This window comes from Schistocerca piceifrons, chromosome 7 (genome assembly GCF_021461385.2).
Source record: "Schistocerca piceifrons isolate TAMUIC-IGC-003096 chromosome 7, iqSchPice1.1, whole genome shotgun sequence".
In the NCBI taxonomy this organism is placed as follows: Eukaryota; Metazoa; Arthropoda; class Insecta; order Orthoptera; family Acrididae; genus Schistocerca; species Schistocerca piceifrons.
This window is the reverse complement of record NC_060144.1, coordinates 563,885,762-563,898,714: the sequence shown is the minus strand read 5'-3', so window position 1 is coordinate 563,898,714 and position 12,953 is coordinate 563,885,762. Positions and strand designations below refer to the sequence as shown.

At 44.9% G+C, this 12,953-nt stretch overlaps 1 non-coding gene across 1 annotated transcript; it reads right to left on the bottom strand.

The window, feature by feature from the left end:
* Positions 1 to 10,844: 10,844 nt before the first annotated feature.
* Trnaw-cca lies at positions 10,845 to 10,919 on the bottom strand. The gene has a single exon. It is a non-coding gene; the product is annotated as a tRNA-Trp (tRNA).
* Positions 10,920 to 12,953: the final 2,034 nt, after the last annotated feature.

The following is a 12,953-nucleotide window of genomic DNA, read 5'->3' as shown; positions in this document are numbered from 1 at the left end:
CTACACTCTGACTTAATTTAGCAAAAGAATTAATAAAACCGGAAAATCGAAAGTTAATTTAGTGACTGAAGTTAATAGTGAAGTTTGTTTCTGAAGCACTACGAAATTCAATAAAATTAGGTTAGTCTTGGGCTACCTCAACAATCATTTCAAAAGCTATTTGAATCTACGCAATTTAGAAATAAGAGATTTAACTTTGAACTTGAATTAAATGATTCTGAACAATTAACAATAGTAAAATTTAGTTCGTACCAAGCTGAGCTGCAGTCACAGGTAAGCTAAAATATGGTAACAAAACTCGCACTCTTAATTTCTGCTTGTGTAATCTAAATATTGTAGGCAGCTATGAATACTTTAACTGAACTTTGAAATTAAAGCAGTGATATGGAATGATATTACTTTAACCCTTTCAGACCCTTTGGTCACAATTGTGTACATTAAATTTTACTGTCTCTTACTTGCAACAGAAATATTCTTCTACAGTGGAAAATTTATTTACATATTCGTGGTTGCCCCATCTTCTTATCATATACAAGTACTGCAAACTGTTGGGCTTCCCTGTAAAAATGTCAACAAATCAATGTAGCAGTGACCAACAGCTTGTGACCGCCAGAATACACGTAAGTGGTTGGTTATTTATATTTCACTTTATAAATGAACATTATTATTAATGTTATTTTGAATGGTGATTACTGAACGATCACTGAATCATCAGTTTACTTATTACAACAGCGAATATCTCAAAATTAGTTATTTTAATCCAGAAGGAGAAGCCAAGTGTATGAAGTATATTTTGAAAACGTGTACATATTATTGTATATATCTTCCATCAAAAATCATTAAAAAATCACCAAAGAACAATGCAGAATAAAGAAAAATTTTCCTTCCACGAGAAATATCTCGGGTCAGAAAGGGTTAATGCTGGCGTATGAATTTCAACGACACTCGGGTTCATTCCAGAAAAGGAAGGGACCCTGCTTGGTAATGCAATTGGGACAATGAGCAACAAAGGTTCATGCTAAGTTACTGTAATTTTGTGATGCAACAGTTTGAAAAGCTGAGGTCTGCCATACAGTTCCAGAACTTTACGTGCTTTTAGTCTTCCTTGTTGGTTGATTGAAGGTTTGAAGTTGTCGATCGAGGAGATGGCGACAGTCACTCATTGTCGGCCGTCGCTGTTGCAGAAGCTGGATGTTGGCGCGCCTTGTTCTCGACACAGTCACCAGGCGAAACGGGCTCTTGATGTGCGCCAGCTAATGCTTCCCGTCCGCGACATTGTGTCAGAAACTATCATAGCAAGTCGAGCGCAATTACATGCTGCCAAACCCCGAAAGCGCGGCAACTCGCGGGAGCGTCACACAACACACCTGCTCCACCGCCCTGCTCCAGCCAGACTCCGCTCTGCCCGCGCTCCACGCGGCAGAGTTAACACTACCAAAGATCCTAAACACTTTGGTTCTCCACACGACCTATCGATGTAATCGTTCGATAGTATAGTATTCCCTAGGCCAGACCCAGCGTAAAAATACAAATAATATTTACAAAACAAACCAATTATACATCGACATATACATATACACTCCTGGAAATGGAAAAAAGAACACATTGACACCGGTGTGTCAGACCCACCATACTTGCTCCGGACACTGCGAGAGGGCTGTACAAGCAATGATCACACGCACGGCACAGCGGACACACCAGGAACCGCGGCGTTGCCCGTCGAATGGCGCTAGCTGCGCAGCATTTGTGCACCGCCGCCGTCAGTGTCAGCCAGTTTGCCGTGGCATACGGAGCTCCATCGCAGTCTTTAACACTGGTAGCATGCCGCGACAGCGTGGACGTGAACCGTATGTGCAGTTGACGGACTTTGAGCGAGGGCGTATAGTGGGCATGCGGGAGGCCGGGTGGACGTACCGCCGAATTGCTCAACACGTGGGGCGTGAGGTCTCCACAGTACATCGATGTTGTCGCCAGTGGTCGGCGGAAGGTGCACGTGCCCGTCGACCTGGGACCGGACCGCAGCGACGCACGGATGCACGCCAAGACCGTAGGATCCTACGCAGTGCCGTAGGGGACCGCACCGCCACTTCCCAGCAAATTAGGGACACTGTTGCTCCTGGGGTATCGGCGAGGACCATTCGCAACCGTCTCCATGAAGCTGGGCTACGGTCCCGCACACCGTTAGGCCGTCTTCCGCTCACGCCCCAACATCGTGCAGCCCGCCTCCAGTGGTGTCGCGACAGGCGTGAATGGAGGGACGAATGGAGACGTGTCGTCTTCAGCGATGAGAGTCGCTTCTGCCTTGGTGCCAATGATGGTCGTATGCGTGTTTGGCGCCGTGCAGGTGAGCGCCACAATCAGGACTGCATACGACCGAGGCACACAGGGCCAACACCCGGCATCATGGTGTGGGGAGCGATCTCCTACACTGGCCGTACACCACTGGTGATCGTCGAGGGGACACTGAATAGTGCACGGTACATCCAAACCGTCATCGAACCCATCGTTCTACCAATCCTAGACCGGCAAGGGAACTTGCTGTTCCAACAGGACAATGCACGTCCGCATGTATCCCATGCCACCCAACGTGCCCTTGAAGGTGTAAGTCAACTACCCTGGCCAGCAAGATCTCCGGATCTGTCCCCCATTGAGCATGTTTGGGACTGGATGAAGCGTCGTCTCATGCGGTCTGCACGTCCAGCACGAACGCTGGTCCAACTGTGGCGCCAGGTGGAAATGGCATGGCAAGCCGTTCCACAGGACTGCAACCAGCATCTCTACGATCGTCTCCATGGGAGAATAGCAGCCTGCATTGCTGCGAAAGGTGGATATACACTGTACTAGTGCCGACATTGTGCATGCTCTGTTGCCTGTGTCTATGTGCCTGTGGTTCTGTCAGGTAGATCATGTGATGTATCTGACCCCAGGAATGTGTCAATAAAGTTTCCCCTTCCTGGGACAATGAATTCACGGTGTTCTTCTTTCAATTTCTAGGAGTATATATATATATATATATATATATATATATATATATATATATATATATATATATATATATACAATTACAATATATAAAGACACAGAAATTTCATACCTTCAGGTAACAAAATAAGGAAAAAAATTTACAGTAAAATAGATGGAAAGAGGAGGATATGCACTTCTGGCGTTACGGTTTGATGTCCAACATTTTAAAATCTCGTTGCCCACTAACAGCATTACAGAAGGTATGAGTCTCGCGTTTACGTGTTTAACTGTGACGTGCTGATATGGTCAGCAAGTACTGACCGCCTCCGCGCGGCTGCACGCACGCAGCCGCCTCTGTCTGGTCACCAGCAGCGTCCAGGTGACACCGCCGCAGCGTCAGCAGCCTCTGCTCCAGCCCCCCACTACGGAATGGTACGTTACACGCGCCACCCTCCGCCTCGTTAGAGCACTAACAGTGTAAGGTGGCAACGGCCTTGCACCTTACATGAGTCCATTTAACGTGACAGCTTAGGTTTTGTTGGAGTAATACTCTAAATTACGGAGTAGGAAATCTATGTGGAAACGCATCGGTACGTGAGAATTCCGCGAGTTTGTAATTATAACATTTTGCGGAAAGGCAGTATTCAAACATTATGAATCACCTCGAAGGGAACGATCTATTGATGCGTGCCGGCCGTGGTGGCCGAGCGGTTCTAGGCGCTTCAGTCTGGAACGGCGCGACCGCTACGGTCGCAGGTTCGAATCCTGCCTCGGGCATGGATGTGTGTGATGTCCTTAGGTTAGTTAGGTTTAAGTAGTTCTAAGTTCTAGGGGACTGATGACCTCAGATGTTAAGTCCCATAGTGCTCAGAGCCATTTTTTTATTGATGCGATATCAGCATGGCTTCAGAAAACATCGCTCTTGTGCAACGCAGCTAGCTCTTTATTCGCACGAAGTAATGGCCGCTATCGACAGGGGATCTCAAGTTGATTCCGTATTTCTAGATTTCCGGAAAGCTTTTGACACCGTTCCTCACAAGCGACTTCTAATCAAGCTGCGGGCCTATGGGGTATCGTCTCGGTTGTGCGACTGGATTCGTGATTTCCTGTCAGGAAGGTCGCGGTTCGTAGTAATAGACGGCAAATCATCGAGTAAAACTGAAGTGATATCAGGTGTTCCCCAGGGAAGCGTCCTGGGACCTCTGCTGTTCCTTATCTATATAAATGACCTAGATGACAATCTGAGCAGTTCTCTTTGGTTGTTCGCAGATGATGCTGTAATTTAGCGTCTAGTAAGGTCATCCGAAGACCAGTATCAGTTGCAAAGCGATTTAGAAAAGATTGCTGTATGGTGTGGCAGGTGGCAGTTGACGCTAAATAACGAAAAGTGTGAGGTGATCCACATGAGTTCCAAAAGAAATCCGTTGGAATTCGATTACTCGATAAATAGTACAATTCTCAAGGCTGTCAATTCACCTAAGTACCTGGGTGTAATAATTACGAATAACTTCAGTTGGAAAGACCACATAGACAATATTGTGGGGAAGGCGGGCCCAAGGTTGCGTTTCATTGGCAGGACACTTAGAAGATGCAACAAGTCCACTAAAGAGACAGCTTACACTACACTCGTTCGTCCTCTGTTAGAATATTGCTGCGCGGTGTGGGATCCTTACCAGGTGGGATTGACGGAGGACATCGAAAGGGTGCAAAAAAACGGCAGCTCGTTTTGTATTATCACGTAATAGGGGAGAGAGTGTGGCATTAGCCTTACATAGTTTGATAGTTATCGTATGAAATGTCTCATCAAGAACGATGTATACAACAAGGACGATTAAAAGTTAAGTATTAAAACAGCTACGTACTTTTCTTGTTACCACTTATTACGTATCCTGTTTCAGACCTCTATCTAGCCTAAGTGAGATTACGCGTGCCTTTCGGCTACTTCAGTGTGGCGTAGCTGTCTTGTTACGCCACAACATTACCAGTCCCAATCAAAGGGATGCAGTTTATGCAAACGTCTGCCTCGCCACAATAAGACACATAAAGAAGGAAGGCGAAAACAAGGCGCATGGTTTACTGGAATCGTCGCAACTGTAATTTTTTTTCCTTCTTTTCTACGTAATTCTGTAGCTCTCAGTTCGTTCCAGCAATCAATCATTCATGATAGGAAACACAGTCATAGCTCAGTGACTCAAAATGATACAGAAATTTTACTTGTTAGAATGAAATCAGGCGATGATTCTTCTTCTCTGCAGGCTCGTGCTTTCCGGCAGTCTGCTAATCTGTACAAATAAAATGCCTCGTAATTTTGGGAGCGTTGTATAATCAGTCGGGAAACCTCATATCAAGCGGATATTTGGCTTTGATGAAGTTTAACCTTCCGAAGAAGTAATCGAGCTCTTGGATTATTAAATGCAGGTTCGTATCCAGTCTTTCGGAAGTTCCCTTCTGATTAACAACTACGCAATATATCGATAAATATCATTAATTCTCAAATTTCAAATACACACCTTTTATGTGAAGGAGCAATCTATATATATTTCCTTTTAATCGTACAGTTCGTATCAGTTATCTTCTGTGATAAATCTCAATAATCAGATTACAGTTCATCCAAACCAAGCTCAGGCTAATCGGCACGAAGACAATCTCGGAAGCCCCCTTTCTTTTTTTCTAACAACCACCAGAGGGAGTACTACAAAGAATACTTATGCGCTCATGGCATAGCTACTGTATGAAACTACTTTTCGCATGGATTCTGCGAGAATGAAGATAGAAAATTAGTAAACGTCATTCAAGGGTAGAATTGTATCTGAATAATTCATCGAATATAAAGAGATGTTACAGCAGGATAATTTGTAAATTGTTCATTGTGTTTTATTCAGCATTGATCTGAATGTTATAATAAAATTATTGTGATTCAGTAGAGCCTTTACTTTCAGTAGTTGATCCTGAATTCACCCTTTTGCTTTATTGTGTTTTTGTGTATGTGTCTGACGTCACTGAACACCCTAAGTGTTCGTGATCGTTCATGTTTGGAAGTAAAAATAGGTGTGGTTTATCGTCAACACTACTACCGCAGATTAATTAGCGGTGACAGGGCCACATTTAAATCTAGCTTCATCCATTTTTGCGTACAGTTCCACTCCCGATTTCTCTGTAAGTTGTTTGTCAGGCGCGAACACACGCAAAAATCGGACAAGCAACGGGTGGGGTGTTACAACAGCAGCACGCCCCGCCACCCACACTCCGCCAGCCACCTCACGGTGTGTAATGGCGGGAAGCTCTGGTGGCACCGTAACAAAAGCCCCTGTCCTGTTCCTAAAGCCCGGGAACAAAAGAACGACTGTCGCCGTGGATCCAGACAACCAGGTAGATGCAGTATTTCTCGAACACCGAAAATCATTTGACTCAGCGCCACCCCAATGCTTATTATTAAAAGTACAGTCGTGCAACATATCGAGCGATATTTGTCACTGGACTGGAAATTTCTTGGTTGGGAGAGTGCAGCGTGTTATCTTGGATGAAGAATCATCGCCAGATATGGAACCAGCTTCGGGTGTACACCAGAGGACCGTGTTCGGACCGTAACAGACAGTGTTAGTAGTAACCACAGACTTTCCGAAGATGATGTAGTTATCCATAATAAAGTAGTGTCTGAAAAAATCTGTACAGATAGGTTTGTTTATAAATAATTCTTCTGCTACCAGTCACAATTTTCTTTATTTACTTTTCACACGACGAGTGTTTTTTTTTTGTGTGTGTGTGTATTACGTCATTTCTACACAAATAACACACTTATTTTGGGAATCATTTCCCGAAGCGCGTCGTGTGAAAAGTAAATAAAGAACATCGTGACTGTGTAAGACGTCGTGGTCTCCTAAACTTCATTGCTTACATGTTCCGCCCTCACAATCATATTCCTCACATCAAGACGCTTCATTCGAATCCAAACTCGATAAGATAAAGTCAATGTTGTAGGAATTCATCTAAACGATATGCAAATAACTAATAAATCGCAAGTGCGCACCATAGTTGAAATACTCGAGGCTGGCGTACACACATACATTCCAGACACGACGGTCACAGGAGCTTTTAGTTCGAGAGAGGCAACCGCACGCCAGGAGCCCAGTCCCAACCCATCCACGTCGGCCGGTGACCGCCCGTGGAGAGGGCAGTGTTCGCCCGAGTGAAAGGAGGAACGACCCCGTGTTCGACTTAAAAGCAAATTCCGCTACATTATATGGGAGCGGCCAGCCTACGCATTCTTTACACATAGCATGCAGTTTCAGAGATTTTCACAGGGAGACAGCAAACGCCAAACGCCGATACTACAGATTTCCGGATTGGCCGCCTTAAACGAAACGTAATTTTCCCGTTTTAGAAGAGCAATGCTGATTGGCAGACGATATTTCTGACGCCTTGAGCTGAAGGAGTAATGGAAGAGACCAAAAGGTACACCCCTTCACGTCTGGCGTGGAGAGGCACCGTTCTGTTGTCGCTCTTGGAGCGAGGAACAAGTCTCTCCTCAGTACTTCACTGGGAGAGCACGTCTGTCGAGAGCGAATCGAAGTGCGACTCTCTATATTGAGTCCTTGCGATTCAGCGTTGTTCACTGTGTTGTCCGACACACTTATTGTGCGGTGTGAATGGACAGAGTTATAGTTAAACACCTGCGAGCGAATTTTCGAGTGGCATCGCGGTGGACTGGTTATCTGACCGGTATACCACGCCAATAGTTAGACTAGGGGCGAATAGGAATCCTTGACTTCATCAAAGCGTAGGGAGAGTTTGATTGCGAGCCCCATATTTCCTACAGCCTCGACCGTACCTAGCAACATTCTAATGGATAATTACTCAAGTTGAGTAGGCGTGCCTCTCAGCCATTCTGCCAAGTCAACAACAATCTTAAACTTTGTGTAGAAATTTCATTAGCGAATCCTATCCTTGAGAGGTAACTTCACATTCCAAAAAGAACTAGGATATAACTTGTTCAATTCATAACTAAAAGTGCCATTGTGATTTCTCAGAATTTTTGCAAAATAAATAATAACTTCCGTTAGTTTCATGTTTTTCTTACACTAACTAGCACTACTCCATTACCCAAGTATCCCACTAGTTATGTAAGAAATTTTGTGAATTTTTGTGTCATTTCCTTACAGCGGACGACTCCAGAAGATATTTATTGCTGAAAGTTTTTCAGGCATTTCTCTTTAGAACGTCAGGAGCATCTGTCTGACTTCTGTAGTAGTGTAGGGGTGGAAATTGCATCTTGCAGGAGCCACAGGGTAAAGGGTACATCTCAGATTAATACATTGTGCAGAATAACAGAATAGCAGATCAAACCCACGTTCACCACAGAACTGGTAGCAGAAGAATTATTTATAAACAGACCCATTGTTTTCACAGTCGCAGGCTTTCAAAAACCATTTATAATGGATCAAATCAGATCTGTACAGCTACCAAGATACTGATGAGACTTACAAATGGTACAAAGATCGGCAACTTGCTGTAAATTGTAAAAAAGGTAACTTTTTGCACTTACAGGGTGTTTCAAAAATGACCGGTATATTTGAAAGGGCAATAAAAACTAAACGAGCAGCGATAGAAATACACCATTTGTTGCAATATGCTTGGGACAACAGTACATTTTCAGGTGGACAAACTTTCGAAATTACAGTAGTTACAATTTTCAACAACAGATGGCGCTGCAAGTGATGTGAAAGATATAGAAGACAACGCAGTCTGTGGGTGCGCCATTCTGTACGTCGTCTTTCTGCTGTAAGCGTGTGCTGTTCACAACATGCAAGTGTGCTGTAGACAACATGGTTTATTTCTTAGAACAGAGGATTTTTCTGGTGTTGGAACTCCACCGCCTAGAACACAGTGTTGTTGCAACAAGACGAAGTTTTCAACGGAGGTTTAATGTAACCAAAGGACCGAAAAGCGATACAATAAAGGATCTGTTTGAAAAATTTCAACGGAGTGGGAACGTGACGGATGAACGTGCTGGAAAGGTAGGGCGACCGCGTACGGCAACCATAGAGGGCAACGCGTAGCTAGTGCAGCAGGTGATCCGACAGCGGCCTCGGGTTTCCGTTCGCCGTGTTGCAGCTGCGGTCCAAATGACGCCAACGTCCACGTATCGTCTCATGCGCCAGAGTTTACACCTCTATCCATACAAAATTCAAACGCGGCAACCCCTCAGCGCCGCTACCATTGCTGCACGAGAGACATTCGCTAACGATATAGTGCACAGGATTGATGACGGCGATATGCATGTGGGCAGCATTTGGTTTACGGACAAAGCTTATTTTTACCTGGACGGCTTCGTCAATAAACAGAACTGGCGCATATGGGGAACCGAAAAGCCCCATGTTGCAGTCCCATCGTCCCTGCATCCTCAAAAAGTACTGGTCTGGGCCGCCATTTCTTCCAAAGGAATCATTGGCCCATTTTTCAGATCCGAAACGATTACTGCATCACGCTATCTGGACATTCTTCGTGAATTCGCGGCGGTACAAACTGCCTTAGACGACACTGCGAACACCTCGTGGTTTATGCAAGATGGTGCCCGGCCACATCGCACGGCCGACGTCTTTAATTTCCTGAATGAATATTTCGATGATCGTGTGATTGCTTTGGGCTATCCGAAACATACAGGAGGCGGCGTGGATTGGCCTCCCTATTCGCCAGACATGAACCCCTGTGACTTCTTTCTGTGGGGACACTTGAAAGACCAGGTGTACTGCCAGAATCCAGAAACAATTGAACAGCTGAAGCAGTACGTCTCATCTGCATGTGAAGCCATTCCGCCAGACACGTTGTCAAAGGTTACGGGTAATTTCATTCAGAGACTACGCCATATTATTGCTACGCATGGTGGATATGTGGAAAATATCGTACTATAGAGTTTCCCAGACCGCAGCGCCATCTGTTGTTGAAAATTGTAACTACTGTAATTTCGAAAGTTTGTCTGCCTGAAAATGTACTGTTGTCCCAAGCATATTGCAACAAACGGTGTATTTCTATCGCTGCTCGTTTAGTTTTTATTGCCGTTTCAAATATATCGGTCATTTTGAAACACCCTGTAAGAAACTGAAAGAACCGTAGTATCCTATCACTACAGTAACATTGAGTCACAGATGGTAATAGTCAACTCGTACAAACATTTGTAGGGACATGACGTGAAACGATCGCATGTCATCAGTCGTAGGTAGATGTCGCAGACTGCAGTTCATTCGTGGAATGCTGGATCTTCTTCCCCTCTCCGTACATAAATGCAACGGGAAAATAGCTGATACCATCGGAAGTACCCTCTGCCATGTACTTCACACTGATTTGCAGAAAATGGATGTAGATGAAGTTCCCAGTATGAGCTCTCATCTCTCTGATTTTCCCGTCTTTGTGATTTTGAGAAATGTGTGTGTGTGTGTGTGTGTGTGTGTGTGTGTGTGTGTGTGTGTATGTGTGTGTGTGTGTGAGAGAGAGAGAGAGAGAGAGAGAGAGAGGAAGTAACGTCACCTGACTCTTCCCGGAAAGGACGCTCTCGGAATTTTAACAGCCAAGCGCTCCTAGCCGTACAACGCTTTACTTGTAGCATCTGCTACTGAAACACGTTGAGCGTCTGCATAGATTCTCCTCTCACTTCTTTGTAGCAATTTGTGGGTGCATTTTGTAATTATCTTTCCGGCCACATCACCAGTATTTTCGTAATGCAGAAAAATAAAACATTCCTTTGAATCATATGATATAATGTGTCATACAGTAAGAAGTTACCGGTTTATACTTATCCTGTTCCACCTTTACAAATATGAATAGAATGAAATTTTGACTCTACAGCGGTGTGTGCTGATATGAAACTTCCTGGCAGATTAAAACTGTGTTCCGGACCGAGACTCGAACTCGGGACCTTTGCCTTTGGCGGGCAAGTGCTCTACCAACTGAGCTACCCAAGCACGACTCACGGCGCCTCCTCACAGCTTTAATTCCGCCAGTACCTCGTCTCCTACCTTCCAAACTTGACAGATGTTCTCCTGCGAACCTGCAGAACTAGCACTTCTGGAAGAAACGATTTTGCGGAGACATGGCTTAGCCACAGCCTGGAGGATGTTTCTAGAAGGATATTTTCACTCTACAGCGGAGTGTGCGCTGATATGAAACTTCCTGGCAGATTAAAACTGTGTGCCGGACCGAGACTCGAACTCGGGACCTTTGCCTTTCGCGGGCAAGTGCTTCTGTGAAGTTTGGAAGGTAGGAGACGAGGCACTTGCGGAATTAAAACTGTGAAGACGGTGCGTGAGTCGTGTTTTATAAATATTATTTATCATGCTGACGGTACAAGTTCAGGCTACCACATTGTGTTATTTACCAGTCTGCTCTACCCATTTGTGCTTAAAACTGTTTTCTCTATCTCTGATAACCATATTATTTACATATTCAATAATAGCGTGACTGCCTCGCCGCGAGTAAATGGACACGTTTTTGGACACCACAGTACTGCGCAATATCGATGCAGTCGAGTGTGGGGCTGTACGTGCATTCGGTTTCGGACAGAGTGGTACAGCTCAGTATTCGTACGGTAGAGTATAGCACTGCACCGGGACGGGGCATCGGTGGGACGGCACACCGCAATAGCAGGACGGACTAGTGTATAGTCTGTCTGTAAACTCAAGAGCGAGCAGCGCTTTTGGTGGGGGAAGTGGCATTTCCCAGAAGATCCCTGTCACTGGCCTACAGGGCCACCCAAAATCAGTTACCCCTTACCTGTCTAGCAGTGTAGTTCGGCGTGCAGTGATATACGTCGTTTCTGTTCGTGGGATCTCAGTTGCCAGTGTCTGTCAGTTGACTTTGTGTACTCACTGATATACTTCAGTATCCGGAAGTGATGGACAATTGCCCTGCATTGCAAGAAAATGTGCAGAATACGAAGGAGAGGAGGTATTTGCGGAGTAACGAGCGTTCGATCGTCTCTAACGTTATTACAGCATGTGTTAAGGAGGCGAGACAAAACGAACTGTTGGCTAATATTACCTGTGGTGTCACCGCCAGACACCACACTTGCTAGGTGGTAGCTTAAATCGGCCGCGGTCCATTTAGTACATGTCGGACCCGCGTGTCGTCACTGTGTGATCGCAGACCGAGCGCCACCACAAGGTAGGTCTCGAGATACGGACTAGCACTCGCCCCAGTTGTACGACGACTTTGCTAGCGACTACACTGACGAAGCCTTTCTCTCATTTGCCGAGAGACAGTTAGAATAGCCTTCAGCTAAGTCAATGGCTACGACCTAGCAAGGCGCCATTAGCCTTACATAGTTTGATAGTTATCGTATGAAATGTCTCATCAAGAACGATGTATACAACAAGGACGATTAAAAGTTAAGTATTAAAACAGCTACGTACTTTTCTTGTTACCACTTATTACGTATCCTGTTTCAGACCTCTATCTAGCCTAAGTGAGATTACGCGTGCCTTTCAGCTACTTCAGTGTGGCGTAGCTGTCTTGTTACGCCACAACATTACCAGTCCCAATCAAAGGGATGCAGTTTATGCAAACGTCTGCCTCGCCACAATAAGACACATAAAGAAGGAAGGCGAAAACAAGGCGCATGGTTTACTGGAATCGTCGCAACTGTAATTTTTTTTCCTTCTTTTCTACGTAATTCTGTAGCTCTCAGTTCGTTCCAGCAATCAATCATTCATGATAGGAAACACAGTCATAGCTCAGTGACTCAAAATGATACAGAAATTTTACTTGTTAGAATGAAATCAGGCGATGATTCTTCTTCTCCGCAGGCTCGTGCTTTGCGGCAGTCTGCTAATCTGTACAAATAAAATGCCTTGTAATTTTGGGAGCGTTGTATAATCAGTCGGGAAACCTCATGTCAAGCGGATATTTGGCTTTGATGAAGTTTAACCTTCCGAAGAAGTAATGGAGCTCTTGGATTATTAAATGCAGGTTCGTATCCAGTCTTTCGGAAGTTCCCTTCT